Source organism: Triturus cristatus, unplaced genomic scaffold (genome assembly GCF_964204655.1).
Source record: "Triturus cristatus unplaced genomic scaffold, aTriCri1.1 SCAFFOLD_231, whole genome shotgun sequence".
Taxonomy (NCBI): domain Eukaryota; kingdom Metazoa; phylum Chordata; class Amphibia; order Caudata; family Salamandridae; genus Triturus; species Triturus cristatus.
This window is the reverse complement of record NW_028187364.1, coordinates 86,791-99,301: the sequence shown is the minus strand read 5'-3', so window position 1 is coordinate 99,301 and position 12,511 is coordinate 86,791. Positions and strand designations below refer to the sequence as shown.

The 12,511-nt window shown below is 47.6% G+C and overlaps 1 protein-coding gene across 1 annotated transcript in view; it reads left to right on the top strand.

The window, feature by feature from the left end:
* The first annotated feature begins 414 nt into the window (after nt 1–414).
* LOC146771196 (proteasome subunit beta type-7-like) overlaps nt 415–12,511 on the top strand; it is a 33,245-nt gene continuing 21,148 nt past the window's right edge. The window contains exon 1 of the mRNA XM_085640307.1: nt 415–613. The gene's annotated coding sequence lies outside the window, so the exon portion shown is untranslated. The remainder of the gene's footprint in view (nt 614–12,511) is intronic.

The following is a 12,511-nucleotide window of genomic DNA, read 5'->3' as shown; positions in this document are numbered from 1 at the left end:
CGCTGTTAAAGATCTCCTTCTGAATGCTGGATGCAAGTTGGATAAACTCCAGCTCATTGTAACGGAATGTTATACTTTCATATCCGCCTTGACCTAAGTTTTTTTCTGCAATATATATATTTTTTTAAACGTACCTGCTCTCACACACACACACCGCAAATATAAATAGAAAGCACTTGTAAACGTGCCCCAGTGCTGCGTTGATGATCTCTGACTAATAATTAAAGTAAACAAAGGCAGAAAAGTCTTCTTACCCTCTTGGGAGGGAGGGTGGCACTGGCAGCTCTAGCGGGCACATGGCGGCCTGCCCTGCAAGCCTCACGAGGGAGAATAAAAATCCCCTTTGGGCGGGGTAAGCACCGGAGCCGAGCCAAACAGACGTGTGCCCGCAAACCGAAAGTGAAAGAGACAACGGGGTGAGGGGGGAGACCGGAGAGGCAGCAGACTGCGTGCAAGGGAGAAGCAGAGACACGGAAAAGAGACAGAGCAGAGGGAGAGACAGAGGGCGAGAGAACGAGCGAGAGAGACCGGAGGCTTGTGCGCCCACCATGCTCGCCAGAGGGGTCTCACTCACGCCCCCCGCAGGTGGCTTCAGCTTCGAGAACTGCCTCAGGTGAGACCCCCTAGTACCGAGCTGGACAGAACGGAGTAGTTTTGCTTCTTAAAATGATGGCTACTTGCGGCTCCACAAATGTCGTGAGGGAGGGGCTTCACCTCAGAAACAAGACCCTCTGCTGTAGGGGTCGGAGCCCCTCAAGGGAGAGTCCTAAAGGACCCCCAGAAGGCAGGGCGGAGGTGGGCAGTGGGCTGCACTTTGCCCCTTGTTGTTAACAGGAGGGCCCCTGGTTGAGTAGAGGCCTCCCTGTTAGGACCCATAGTTTATGACGCTGCCCACCGACCACCCCAAAAGTTCTGCCCCTTTAGCATCATAAAAACAAATTCTTCGCAGCCAGGGATTTCTCAAACTGTTTTGGCGCCATGCACCAAGCATGTTTTTAAACACAACACCCAGTTTATGTGCGTCAAAGTGCACAGGACTCGTTATGATGAATGTATTATTGTTACTGTGTGCTATAGTTTGTTGTAAATCTGCCTTTTCTAGTCAGCGTGTTAATGTACAACAGGGATACACAAATCCTCCTACAAATGACCACAGGGATAACTGACCTCACAAACCCTCCATGCTGTATTCTTCCACACAATGCTAGCCGGGTGAAGCAGGGCACATGAAGGAAGCGAGGAACCCTCTGGAAAGCCAGGCACAGGGACTGGTCAGAGTATACCTAAGCATTCCCCTATGGCTGCTCTTCTCGGGGTCCCCAATATACCTAGCTGTCCTTTAACTTTACGAACTGCCCGGCATGACCTATGTTACAATGGCTAGGCACCCCCCCAGGGTTTTTTAGAAAAATATACAGGCCGTTTTGTAACGTTTTTCTGCTCTGGAAGGAAAAGTCTAGTAAGCGAAAAATAATTTCTGTCACATTCTTAGTATCCTTTATAGGTCGAGCGTCTGGTTGCGAAAGACTTATTGAGAGCTTCAAGTGGGCTTTACAGCCCGCCCCTTGTTTACCATTGGTTGGCTTTATTGCCACTCTCATTTACTTGCTTCATACTCAATGGTTTACCGTCAACGTTTTGTGTTTGTCCCTCCCCTGAAGCATATACTCTTCACAATCCCTTTGATGCACTGATTTGTATCCTTCCACTGCTCACATTTAAGGATCTAGTTTTTTCTTTTTCATTCTGCGTACACATCTTTAAGCTGCTCATGCGCAACACAGACTGATCCCATCTCTGTTGGTGAGGTGCTGTCAGCAGGTTAGTAGAAAGAAGGGGGTGTGGGTGAGGGTTCAGGCACTGGGAGAGGACTTACAGTGGCCTCATGTCTTGTGTGATACATATTGCTATTTCTAAAGTTTTAGTCAAAACAGTTTGCATTCTGGGCAGTGTAGCTTTGCAAGTATGGACTAAAACTATCCTGCAGGGAAAGTGCTGTTGGAACAGTGCCAGGAGTGACTGAAGGTGTGCACCTGACTTGGGCTATGTGCCATCTCCGAGGAGTGGAGGTGGGTGGAGTGCAGCAGAAAGGACAGCAAAGAATGAGGCGACAGGCATGGCATGGCAAGCACGGGGAGGGAGGGACAGAGGGTACATCTGGGCGGAGGGAGCAAGGGGCGGGGCTGGGAACGGGTGACACATACTGAGATAACGATGTGGGAGATGCACACCGTGTGAGCTATAACACTCACAATTTTGGGACTCTTTTGGGGCAATCAGTGGTCTGGAGGTGCGTCACAATCACACAGTTGTGTGTTTGTCCGGCTTGCTGTTTCAAGGTTTTGAGTGTAAAAAAGAATACAGAGAACTTTACACATTATATGCAGGCACCAGCTTAGGGCCTTTCAAGAATCTCCTTAAAGAAGGAAATTGCCATTTTTCTCAGACAACAAGCAACCTTTTCAATTGGTAGTTGACCGGTCAAGGTCTTGACCCGGGAAAAAGTTTCCCTGGCGGATATTGAGTGTCCCGTCCTCGTGGGCAAATGAAGAAAACCTTGAATATGTTGCAGCAAAAAAGTGCTTTTCCCTCACAGTGGCGGCTGGTGACATTTGAAAGCAGTGGGGCGTAAAAGTTGGGCATGACTTTTAAGCCGCGAGCGAAGCGAGCAAGATTGGGGTACAGGTTGGGTCCTCAGACTGGGGGTGCCGCCAGCAGTGTTACGTCATAGGGATTATGAAAATCCAAGCATCACACAAAGAACAAGTATAGCAAATGGATTCAGCGAGGGTGTGATGAGGGTGCTGATGTAGCTGGGTGTGCATTTTGGATCACCCTCTCACACATACATTTACAGACAGCATACTTTCTATTGAAATAGCCACGACATCAGAACACATGTATAGTTTTGCTGAGAAAAAGATTTAGCCAAAAAAGGAAAATGTGTGGAAATCGAGTTTCAGTGAATATTTATCATTTATGTATCGGCGAGGAAGGCGTCTTGGTTTCTTTTGATGCTATTAAAATGTTTGTGTCCCTCACACTTCCGAATTATATACAAATATACTTCGTAATTGCTGATCTGCTGAAATATTTGTACCGTTTATTTACAAGTATGTACATTTTGTTGTGTCTTATAAAAAATGACATCCTGCATCCTTTCCTCTCACACTCCCAGGACCCCAGCAAGATGGTCATGCAGTTCACTTTGCAGTGCGAGAGAGTAATCCCCAATCTCCATGTTAAAAGAACACGCAGCAATTAGTGAGAACATTCCGTGAATGCCTGTCAGACCTGAACATGTACTTTTCATGTCTGTCCCTACTACAGTCATTTCGGATATACCAGGCGCCACCATTACGTTTCAACTATGCCTGTTACTGCACGTATGTGTGCAGCGCCTCTCTAATACATGGCTTTCGGTTATGCTTGAACATACTATACATATTTCTGTCGCTATTGGACACATTCCTATTATGTTTGGCGCTTTTGGACACACGTCTGTCATATTTGCTTTTTAGTGCACACAGTCTTGCCAGGCCTGTCAGCACGTCAAAGGCTTATTCCGTTCCTTTTGCTGGTTCACACATTGCTCTCATGTCGATTACTGTCACACACACTTTCACTCAGGTCACTATTGTAAAATTATACACATTTATGCCATGCATGTCGCAGCTGTACTCCTTTCTTTAATGCTTTTGCTAGCATTTTCTAGGGGGGCCTGTCACTGTTGGGCACAATGATTTCAGGCGCGGCCGGTATGACTGGAGAGGGTACGGGGGGTTAATTTAATTAATAAAAGAACTTACCAGGCATCTTCTCCGGTCCCGCGTCGCATCACGTCTGCTCTGCAACGTGGTGGAAGTATCTTCTCCCCGTTCTTTTCTTTTGCAATTAGGAGACTGGGGGGCCGGGCGGCTGAACCTTGTTTACTCTGTCCTGGTATTTGATAGAGCATGGGGCGACTTTGCGCAAAACGCATCACCGCCCGAGCAGGAGCCTATCTTCAAACTCCTGCTCTACACAGGGCATGCGCAGCAAACCTAATGGTTTGTGAATGTGAGTGAGGGGCATTGCTCCTCTCTCACATGCGCAGACCATCTTCTGAACTCCTACTCGTCTCTGCCTGCGTGTGCTGTGCGTGACATGCGCACTTTCACCAATGAAGCGCACAGGCGGGCCCGGAAATGTAAACAGACGAATTGTAAGCTGTCAATTCATATGTTTACATTCCTGTTCACCTGTTGCCCGATTCTTTTGTGTGGCGCTGCCCCAACGCCCCTAATAGACCAGCCGCCACTGTTCCCTCAGCTCTCATGTGAGTGAGATGCTAGGCACAGAGGACAGGCTGCAGGCACATGTCAAACACTGAAAAAGAAACACAAACGGACACTCTTCTGCATGGGCCTTAGGAAGTCCACTGGGTTCCCTTGGGTGGGCCTGGCCCACCTGTCTCTCCTCTAGAGCTGGGCCTACTGCTGGCCCACATACGCTACTACCTCTGGCAGATTATCTCTCAACCCCCTCAACAGTCTGGAAAAAAATCTCTCTCTATCCCTCTCTCTCTCTCTCTCTTTCTCTCTTTCTCTTTCTCTTTCTCTCCCTCTCTCTCTTTCTCTCTAACTCCCTCCGGCCAATGTACATTCCAACAGCCAATCAGACGCCGGCCATTCAATGTCAATCATCCAGCACTTCATTTTGCATCATTCCTTCCGGTACAATGTCAGTTTCTGTAAAGCCTAAAAATACATGGCTTGCCTCGTGCTCAGCCGCTAGGGCACGTGCTGCAGTCAACACCTTTCCTTTATACACACTTCCACATCCCAGCAGGGGTGGTGGGCTTACACAGTTAACTAATAAGTATTTACATCTGACCCCAGTCCGTTAGCGGTGCCATTGAGTGAGTCCAGAGGCCGTTTAGTTTGTGTTGTGATCTAGACAGTGTCTTTTATCTGCAATGCGCATTCTGTGTATGGACTCTCTTCTGCTCCCAATTTTGCCTCTGTGTAGAGCTTGCAGGAATTCTTTAGAGAGGGGGAGGTAGTTTGTAAGATGGTTACTGTCAAATTTCCGTGCTTTATTATTTTCTATATTTTCTTAAATTACCATCAACTGTACTGGTCATTCCGTACAAGTGTAAATGACTCATGTTTTTTGGCAGCCTAACGCTGGTGTCTTGTTGTTGGCGGCCACCGCAAACAAAGGGTGGTGGGATGGGTGAATGGAACGCGGGAGGGGGAGCGCGTGGGGTGTATCACACAGGCGGGGGTTAGTAATAATATATTAAAAAAAGAACTTACCTAAAGCCACCGGCTACCTCCCGTGTCGTGACTCCTGTCCTCTTCGTGGTCCCAGTAGCTCCTGGGACAGACTCCCATCCAATCCCCATGCTGCAGGGCAGTGCAGGGATTGGCCTGAGCAGGCTGGAAAGACGCTCCGCTCAGACCAGGGAGTTTATGGGGTTTCTCCAGCCCAGCTCTTCAATGCAGCCGGGCTGGAGAAGCCTAAGTACGCATTTGTGTTTGGCCGGCTTGAGGCACATAGCACTCCTCCTCCCATGCCTCGACTCCGTCCCTTTTATTTTTCATTTGCTGGCTCTGAGCCAGGCAGTGGGGCAACGCTCCTCCGCCATTGCGGAGGAGCCGCCGCTGTAAAACAGGACTCCCCAAAACGCTGAAGAAGTTCTAAATATTGTGCAAATGGCTGCAGTAAATGATAGTCCATCATGGCCATTGCTGCAATATATACGGATATATTATAAAACATACTGGCTTATTAGTTACTGAAAATGAGGCACAGACTCAAAAAGTCAGGGCTGGGGGGAGGGCAAGCTGGAATTTCAGCTCAGCTTTTCTCTTATCACAGTCTAAAATGTACGAACTTGGCGGGCCCTCACCATATGTACACTATACCTGGGCGTAATTTGTGGAGTTTTGCTACGCGGAACTCCGCGAAGTTACAAAAAAACTCTGCGAAGTTCTGCGAGTGGCGGAGTGCAGTGCGAACTGCAGTTTGTGCTGGTATTCCTGCTGCTCGGGTAGAAATTCTACCCGAGCGGCAGCTCGCGCTCGTGAACTTACCGTTCGGGATCGTGAACTTCCTATTTGCGATCGTGCGCGGGGAAAAAACGCCGCTATACATCGCGAAGCAGAATTTTCTGCACTCCGCAAGCTCCGCGAAGTGCAGAAAACTCCGCGAACGGAGCGAAGTTCACCGCCTATGCCTAATGTACACTAAGTATTACATTTCTGTCCTTCCGAAATAAGGAGTTCTCAGTATTACAAATGGAAAAGAAGCAGGCTCCTACCTTCTGAAAACTGACTGCTCCCTAATTGTTCTCTGGTTTTGGAAAAATCTAAAAAGATGACTTCTGCAAAAAGGATAACTTGACGTTCTAAAAATAAAGTAATTTAAAGTCAGTAATGACAATTTTAATTTCAGGAATGAAGTTGTCATATTTTATTTTGATATTAATAGTATTAATGTTAATGACAATAATTTGGGTTTACGAAATTTCTGTCAGCCCGGCTCAAGCCAAAGGCAGCTTTTTCCAGGCCTGGGCAGTAAACACAGACACAGCCTTGCCCCCTAGGCATAATTCACAAAACTTTGGAATGGTAATTTGGCCAGCAGAAGACCACCATGGAAGTCTGGAGAACAGACGACCACCATGGAAGTCTGGAGGGCAGAAGACCACCATGGAAGTCTGGAGGTCAGAAGACCACCATGGAAGTCTGGAGGGCAGAAGACCACCATGTAAGTCTGGAGAACAGAAGACCACCATGAAAGTCTGGAGGGCAGAAGAAGTCTGGAGGGCAGAAGACCCCCATGGAAGTGTGGAAGGCAGAAGACCACCATGGAAGTGTGGAAGGCAGAAAACCACCATGGAAGTCTGGAGGGCAGAAGACCACCATGGAAGTCTGGAGGGCAGAAGACCACCATGGAAGTCTGGAGGGCAGAAGACCACCATGGAAGTCTGGCGGGCAGAAGACCACCATGGAAGTCTGGAGGGCAGAAGACCACCATGGAAGTCTGGAGGGCAGAAGACCACCATAGAAGTCTGGGGGGCAGAAGACCACCATGGAAGTCTGGAGGGCAGAAGACCACCATGGAAGTCTGGAGGGCAGAAGACCACCATGGAAGTCTGGAGGGCAGAAGACCACCATGGAAGTCTGGCGGGCAGAAGACCACCATGGAAGTCTGGAGGGACAGTATATTTTTAACGTATCTGAGCCCCGCGTTGCATGATATAGAGCTTTGTGGGCGTCTCCCCTTCATAGGCAGCCAATGAAGCTGTCTAATAGGAGGAAACACTGTCATATTTTCTCCTAACAGAGATCTGTCTGGCTGCTGCATTCTGTATAGGTTGTAACCTCCTGGTGAGGTACTCAGTGAGCCCGATATATAGGGCATTTAAGTAATCCAGTCTATTAAGGGCCAAGGTTTGCCCCAGCACTTGTCTGGAATACTGCGGATCACCTTCCTAAGTTGTCTCAAGAGTAGGAAACAAGTTGAAATGAATTTGTTCATATGCAGCTGCCACTTTAGAGTTGTTTCACAGAATGAAAAATGCTTTTTTAATGAATTTGATATTGTTTTAATGTATTGTATATGTTATGGCTGTGTTCAGCCTGTTGTCAAATAGAATTCGTAAGTTCCTGGTTGAAGTTGCGGTTGCTGAGCATTCACCCAAAGAATGAGGCCACCACTCCTGGGACCAGATGGAGGGATTCCCAAAAGTGAGAACTTCTGCCTGATCAGAATGAAGGCAGAGATAGTTGTTGTTCTTCCAGCTGGCCAGTTTAACTATGCAGCGCCTGAACTGCGCCTGAAATAGTGAAATGTCGCCTTCCATGCGGATAGCAGTGGTTGGCCATAGCTTGTCCGTTTCTATCCCTGGTGTCAGGGCCACAAAGACAGAAGAAGGACAAGAAAGCAAGCAAAGCTCCAGGAGTCCTGTTATGGGGATAAGGGGCCTGCCCTGTGATGCTATAGGAAGTGAAAGAGTGTGTGATGTCACTTCCGCCATCAGGGGCATTTTGATGAACTGATGTCTGTGAAGATGAATTGATTTAGGGGTCATCAGGAGGCCCAGAGAGGCAGGACAGTGTTCCTCCTCCACCCCAGCCAGTGGCGTCTGCGTCAGTCATCTGTGCTGCCCGTGCCAAGGAACGGCTTGATTGTTGCATATCTCCCTGTTGGAAAGTCTGCTTCTTCTCGGCGCTTGGCCTGCATTACATCAATACCAAAACTATGTAATGAAACAGCATCCATGGTCCAAATCACCTCCATGGTCCGGGAAGCGGTAAAGAGGCGCCTAGATGTTCCAGAAAAAAGGATTTACAGCTCACTGGCATGAAACACGCCATGGCAACCTTATTGCAGGGGTCTTGGTACATCAATCGCAGTGCTATGTAAAGGTTCTGGGGCATATTTACTCATTGTTGTTGCAATGCAGGGCAGCATTGCATGAAAGGGGTACAACAGAAATGCACCCTACCAACTAAGAGATTTCTGCTATCTCCTAGCGCTGGCGCACTCTGTGTTGCATAGCGCCAACACAGGCACCCCTGCACCATACTGCACGGGTGTCTGCGTTACAGGCAGGATTGTTTTTGCGCAGGAAGAGACACTAAGGTGCAGATTTATTTAAAAGCACAACACATTACAGCGCTGAGTTGCGCAAGCGCTAGAAGGCACCACAGAGCTCTATTTATTAAAGCTTCGGCTGCTGCTCACTGCTCCTATGCTGGTGCACAGACTGCAGCCGCTCACCATGCACAACCTTTGCACCATGGTGCAGAGAGAGACACTTCTCTTCCAGTGCAAAATCGTGTGCCTAGACACATTTATAAACAATTCAGCCATTGTACTATATGCAGCACACCTACAATGTGTGGAATATTTGACGAAAACAAAACATGGGCCGCATTAAACATCTTGGGCATTTTCCTTCATTGCGCCGGGTGCACCTTTAAAAAAGTGCTCCCGGCACAATGAAGGAAACTGCGCAGCATTATGGGGCTGCGCTGCCCCCTTCATCCACTCCAGAGGCCTGTAATCATGGGGTGCACTGACAGAACACAACCTTTTAGTTGGCGCACTATCAGTGCGCCTCCTGACGGCTTCACTGCCTCTGCGCCCATATCAGTAATACAACGCGGGCGCAGAAGCAAAGGGATTCCCTCGGTTGCATGGGGCATGCCCTCATACAAATTTGGGAACGTCCCCTTGAAGATAGCGCTGGCACTTTATGTGCGCCAGCGCTATTGGTATTACTGAAGGGGCTGCACAAGCGTCTTCGCCCCCTTCTGTAATACCAAAGTGCCCTGTATGCACAAATCAGGAGCAAACGCCTTTTGCGCCGCCAGAGCACTTTATGTCATATGCCCCCAGGTCTTCATATTAGTACCTGCTTCAAAGAGGGGTTTTGACACAAAGCCCGGTCTTGCTAGCTTATTAGCTCAAAAAGTATGGGTACTTGCACAAATCTGCCCACATTTTCCCCAAGAAATGCTCCTGTGGCGCGATGCAAAGCAGAACAAAGTGCTATTTGTGCTGAGAGAGGGGCACCTTACCAGGCCAAAATAACTTTCATGCTGCAATTAAAAGCAATGCCCATTCCAGCTACCAGACAGTTGCAACAAACCATTCTCCTTCGATCTTTTCCTCACAAAGCCGTGTTTCGCCTATAGACCCCGAATCAGACTGCACCGCTCCGGATTTATTATTAACCATCAGTAATAACTGCCTGCCACATTAAAAAAATGCCAAACGGGGGGATTTTCAAGAGCACAAAATGGTAAAATAGATAGACACAAAACAGTCAAATAAAAGCTGCCTCACATTCATTCCTAAAAGTGAGCAAAAGAAAATTTAAATACATCTAGCCCTTGGTAGTAAATGTTATTTGCATGCAGGTGAAAATCGCCAAATGTTTGACAGCCCAATAGAGAGCAGGAGGTGGGGGTTGGGCGAAAAGTGATCTTGATAAGAGTATTCCTGTTTCTTCTCCTTCTCAATGGCCACAGTCAAAAGAACATTCCTTGCAATAGGGCCAGTCAGTAGCATGTGTGAGATGGGCCCACGCCTAGGGCGTAGGCAGTAGACCTTTAGAGGGGCGTAGGAGCAGCCTAAAGCAGTCATCTTCAGCCCTGGTTCCAAAGGCGGGTTCATGTGCACATTTCTGCATTTTGACTCCTTTCTCTTGCTCCCAAAACCCCCATATTTTATAGGTCTGGGCGGTGATCTCCACTCCATTCAGAGTTTTCTGCACTCAGTGGAGCTCACGGTGTGCAGAAAACTGTAGCGAGGTGGAGTTTTTCCCCCACTCGTGCTCGCCACTGTCAGTTGACGTGCGCAAGCTGCCACTCGGGTAGAATTTCTACCCTAGTGGCAGGAAGATCAGCGCGAACGCTTGCGGAACTCCGCAGAGTTTTTCACGTGGAACTCCGCAGACTAATATTATACCCCCTCACCTCTCTCCTTTTCTTCAACAAACAGACAGTTAAAGAGAACGAATGGGAGAGTCACCAAATTTGGTGTCACATGGTGCACTCTCTGAGCAAAGGCCAGCTTTGCCATTTAATCATTTATGTGCGGCACAATAATTCTGATTTTAATCCGGGGAAACAGTGGTAGTATAAATTGCCCAAATGCAGATATAGCAGATAGAATAGGACCAAAATCCCAGTAGTGCCTGCATCGCCTTGTAATATCACCCATTATAATAGGTAATTGCATTACACTGGCTGGAACTAGTTGAAGAAAGCAGCAATCCTGCGCCATTTTCTGTTTGTCTTTGACCAATCTAAGATTAGAAATGACACTTAGATTGGTAAAACAAAGTGAGCTAACAGACTACGAAAAAAATACAACTTGATATTTTTAGGTCTCACCTAGCGTTGCAGCGCGCATGCAGTGCTCGCTCTGCGAGCCTTCTTGTAATCAAGCCAATTTCAGAAGTGGACTCTAGGCTCCGCCCCTTCTTTCCATTGGCTTGTGTCATCGTGCATGCTAAACCCTGGCTTTCCATTGTCAGTGGGGCTTTTTAGTCCCTCCTTGTTACCGCCCTGTCTCCTTTTGGCCCCACCCACCCGGACTGGATCTTTTACTTGCGGTTAGACTGTCTCCTTCAATTAGTTGGTAGGCACTATCTTTTTGTCATTCGTTCACGAAACGCGATGCTGCAACACTATGCCCTTGAAATTGTATGTTTTTGTTATTTTTTAAATGAGCGTGGCACCTGCTAGGGACACCGCGCTCACTTCATTTATTTATATTTTTGCGGTGTCCACTTCAGGGAGACCGCGCTCATCCCAGGCTCGTCCCAGCAGCCTAAATTTGATGCAGTGAGACGCCTCATCACAGCGGCCTGTGGTTTATTGCACTGAGAAGCTTCATCTCATAGGCCGCCATTTTACATCATGAGAAGCCTCATCACAGATGCCTGCATTAAATGTAAGAAGAAGCCTATCGGATGTGCCTGCACTTAATAGGTGTGGCTGCCTGACAGAGAAGCCTGTATTTAATATCCAGAGAAGGCACATCAGAGAGGCCTCTGTGTAGTACATACGTACAGGAGCATTACCACAGAGGTCACACGCAGAGCGCATGAGGCGTAAAAACACCTACCGGAGAAGCCGCTATGATTTGAAGGGTTATTGACAGAGCCGCTTGACAGTTCGGGATAATCGATGAGGCTGATGCCCACCCCAGGGGGGGAGGCTCACAAACACTGCTTGCTCTCTGCCGAAGTCTGGGGGGCTGCAGAGGGGACAGAATTACATTTGGGCTTGTTGGGCCCGCAACGTGACCTCGTGACTGTAATCAATTAGGGACAGTCCACGGACCGAGGCATTAAACACCGAGCAGCTCTGTGAAAAAAAAAATGGGGGGTCGACGATGCAGGTGTCATAGAACAAGCAGACGTTTGTATCCCAGCACAAAAAGTAATTTCCAACCAAGCGCCAGGTTTTATCAGCCTTTTATGCTCCCCGCCAAAAAAATAAACATAGATACGTTCTCAAGAACGACCCTACTAAGCCAGCAATCGGCTGAGAGAGTAATTTCATTTAACATGTTTTTTAAATAACTGTAGATCTCATACTGTGGATATAGATTGTAAAGCCAGACCGAGCATTTAAAATACTTTTGTTGCAAATGTCTTTGTGTGAGTAAAGTCTGGTGTTTCTTTTACTGACTCCCACACTCGGGCACGTTGGCGCTCTGTCAGCCTTTATTTTGCCGCTGGAATGTTAATAAATGTATTGATTGATTGATTGATTTTCGGAAGGCTGAAGCTCACACGATGAGACGAACATTCAAAAATATTTGCACTGCATCCGTACCTTTGATAAATGCGAGCATCGATTTTCCGTTGTTTTATGAGGAAAGCAACTTTTATAATGTTTTATAATGTTACTTTCGTCTTACGTTTGCTAGAGTCTTATATTTAAAAAAGACAGAAATAATTATATTTATGCATAAGTGGCCCGTGCACCTCAGAATG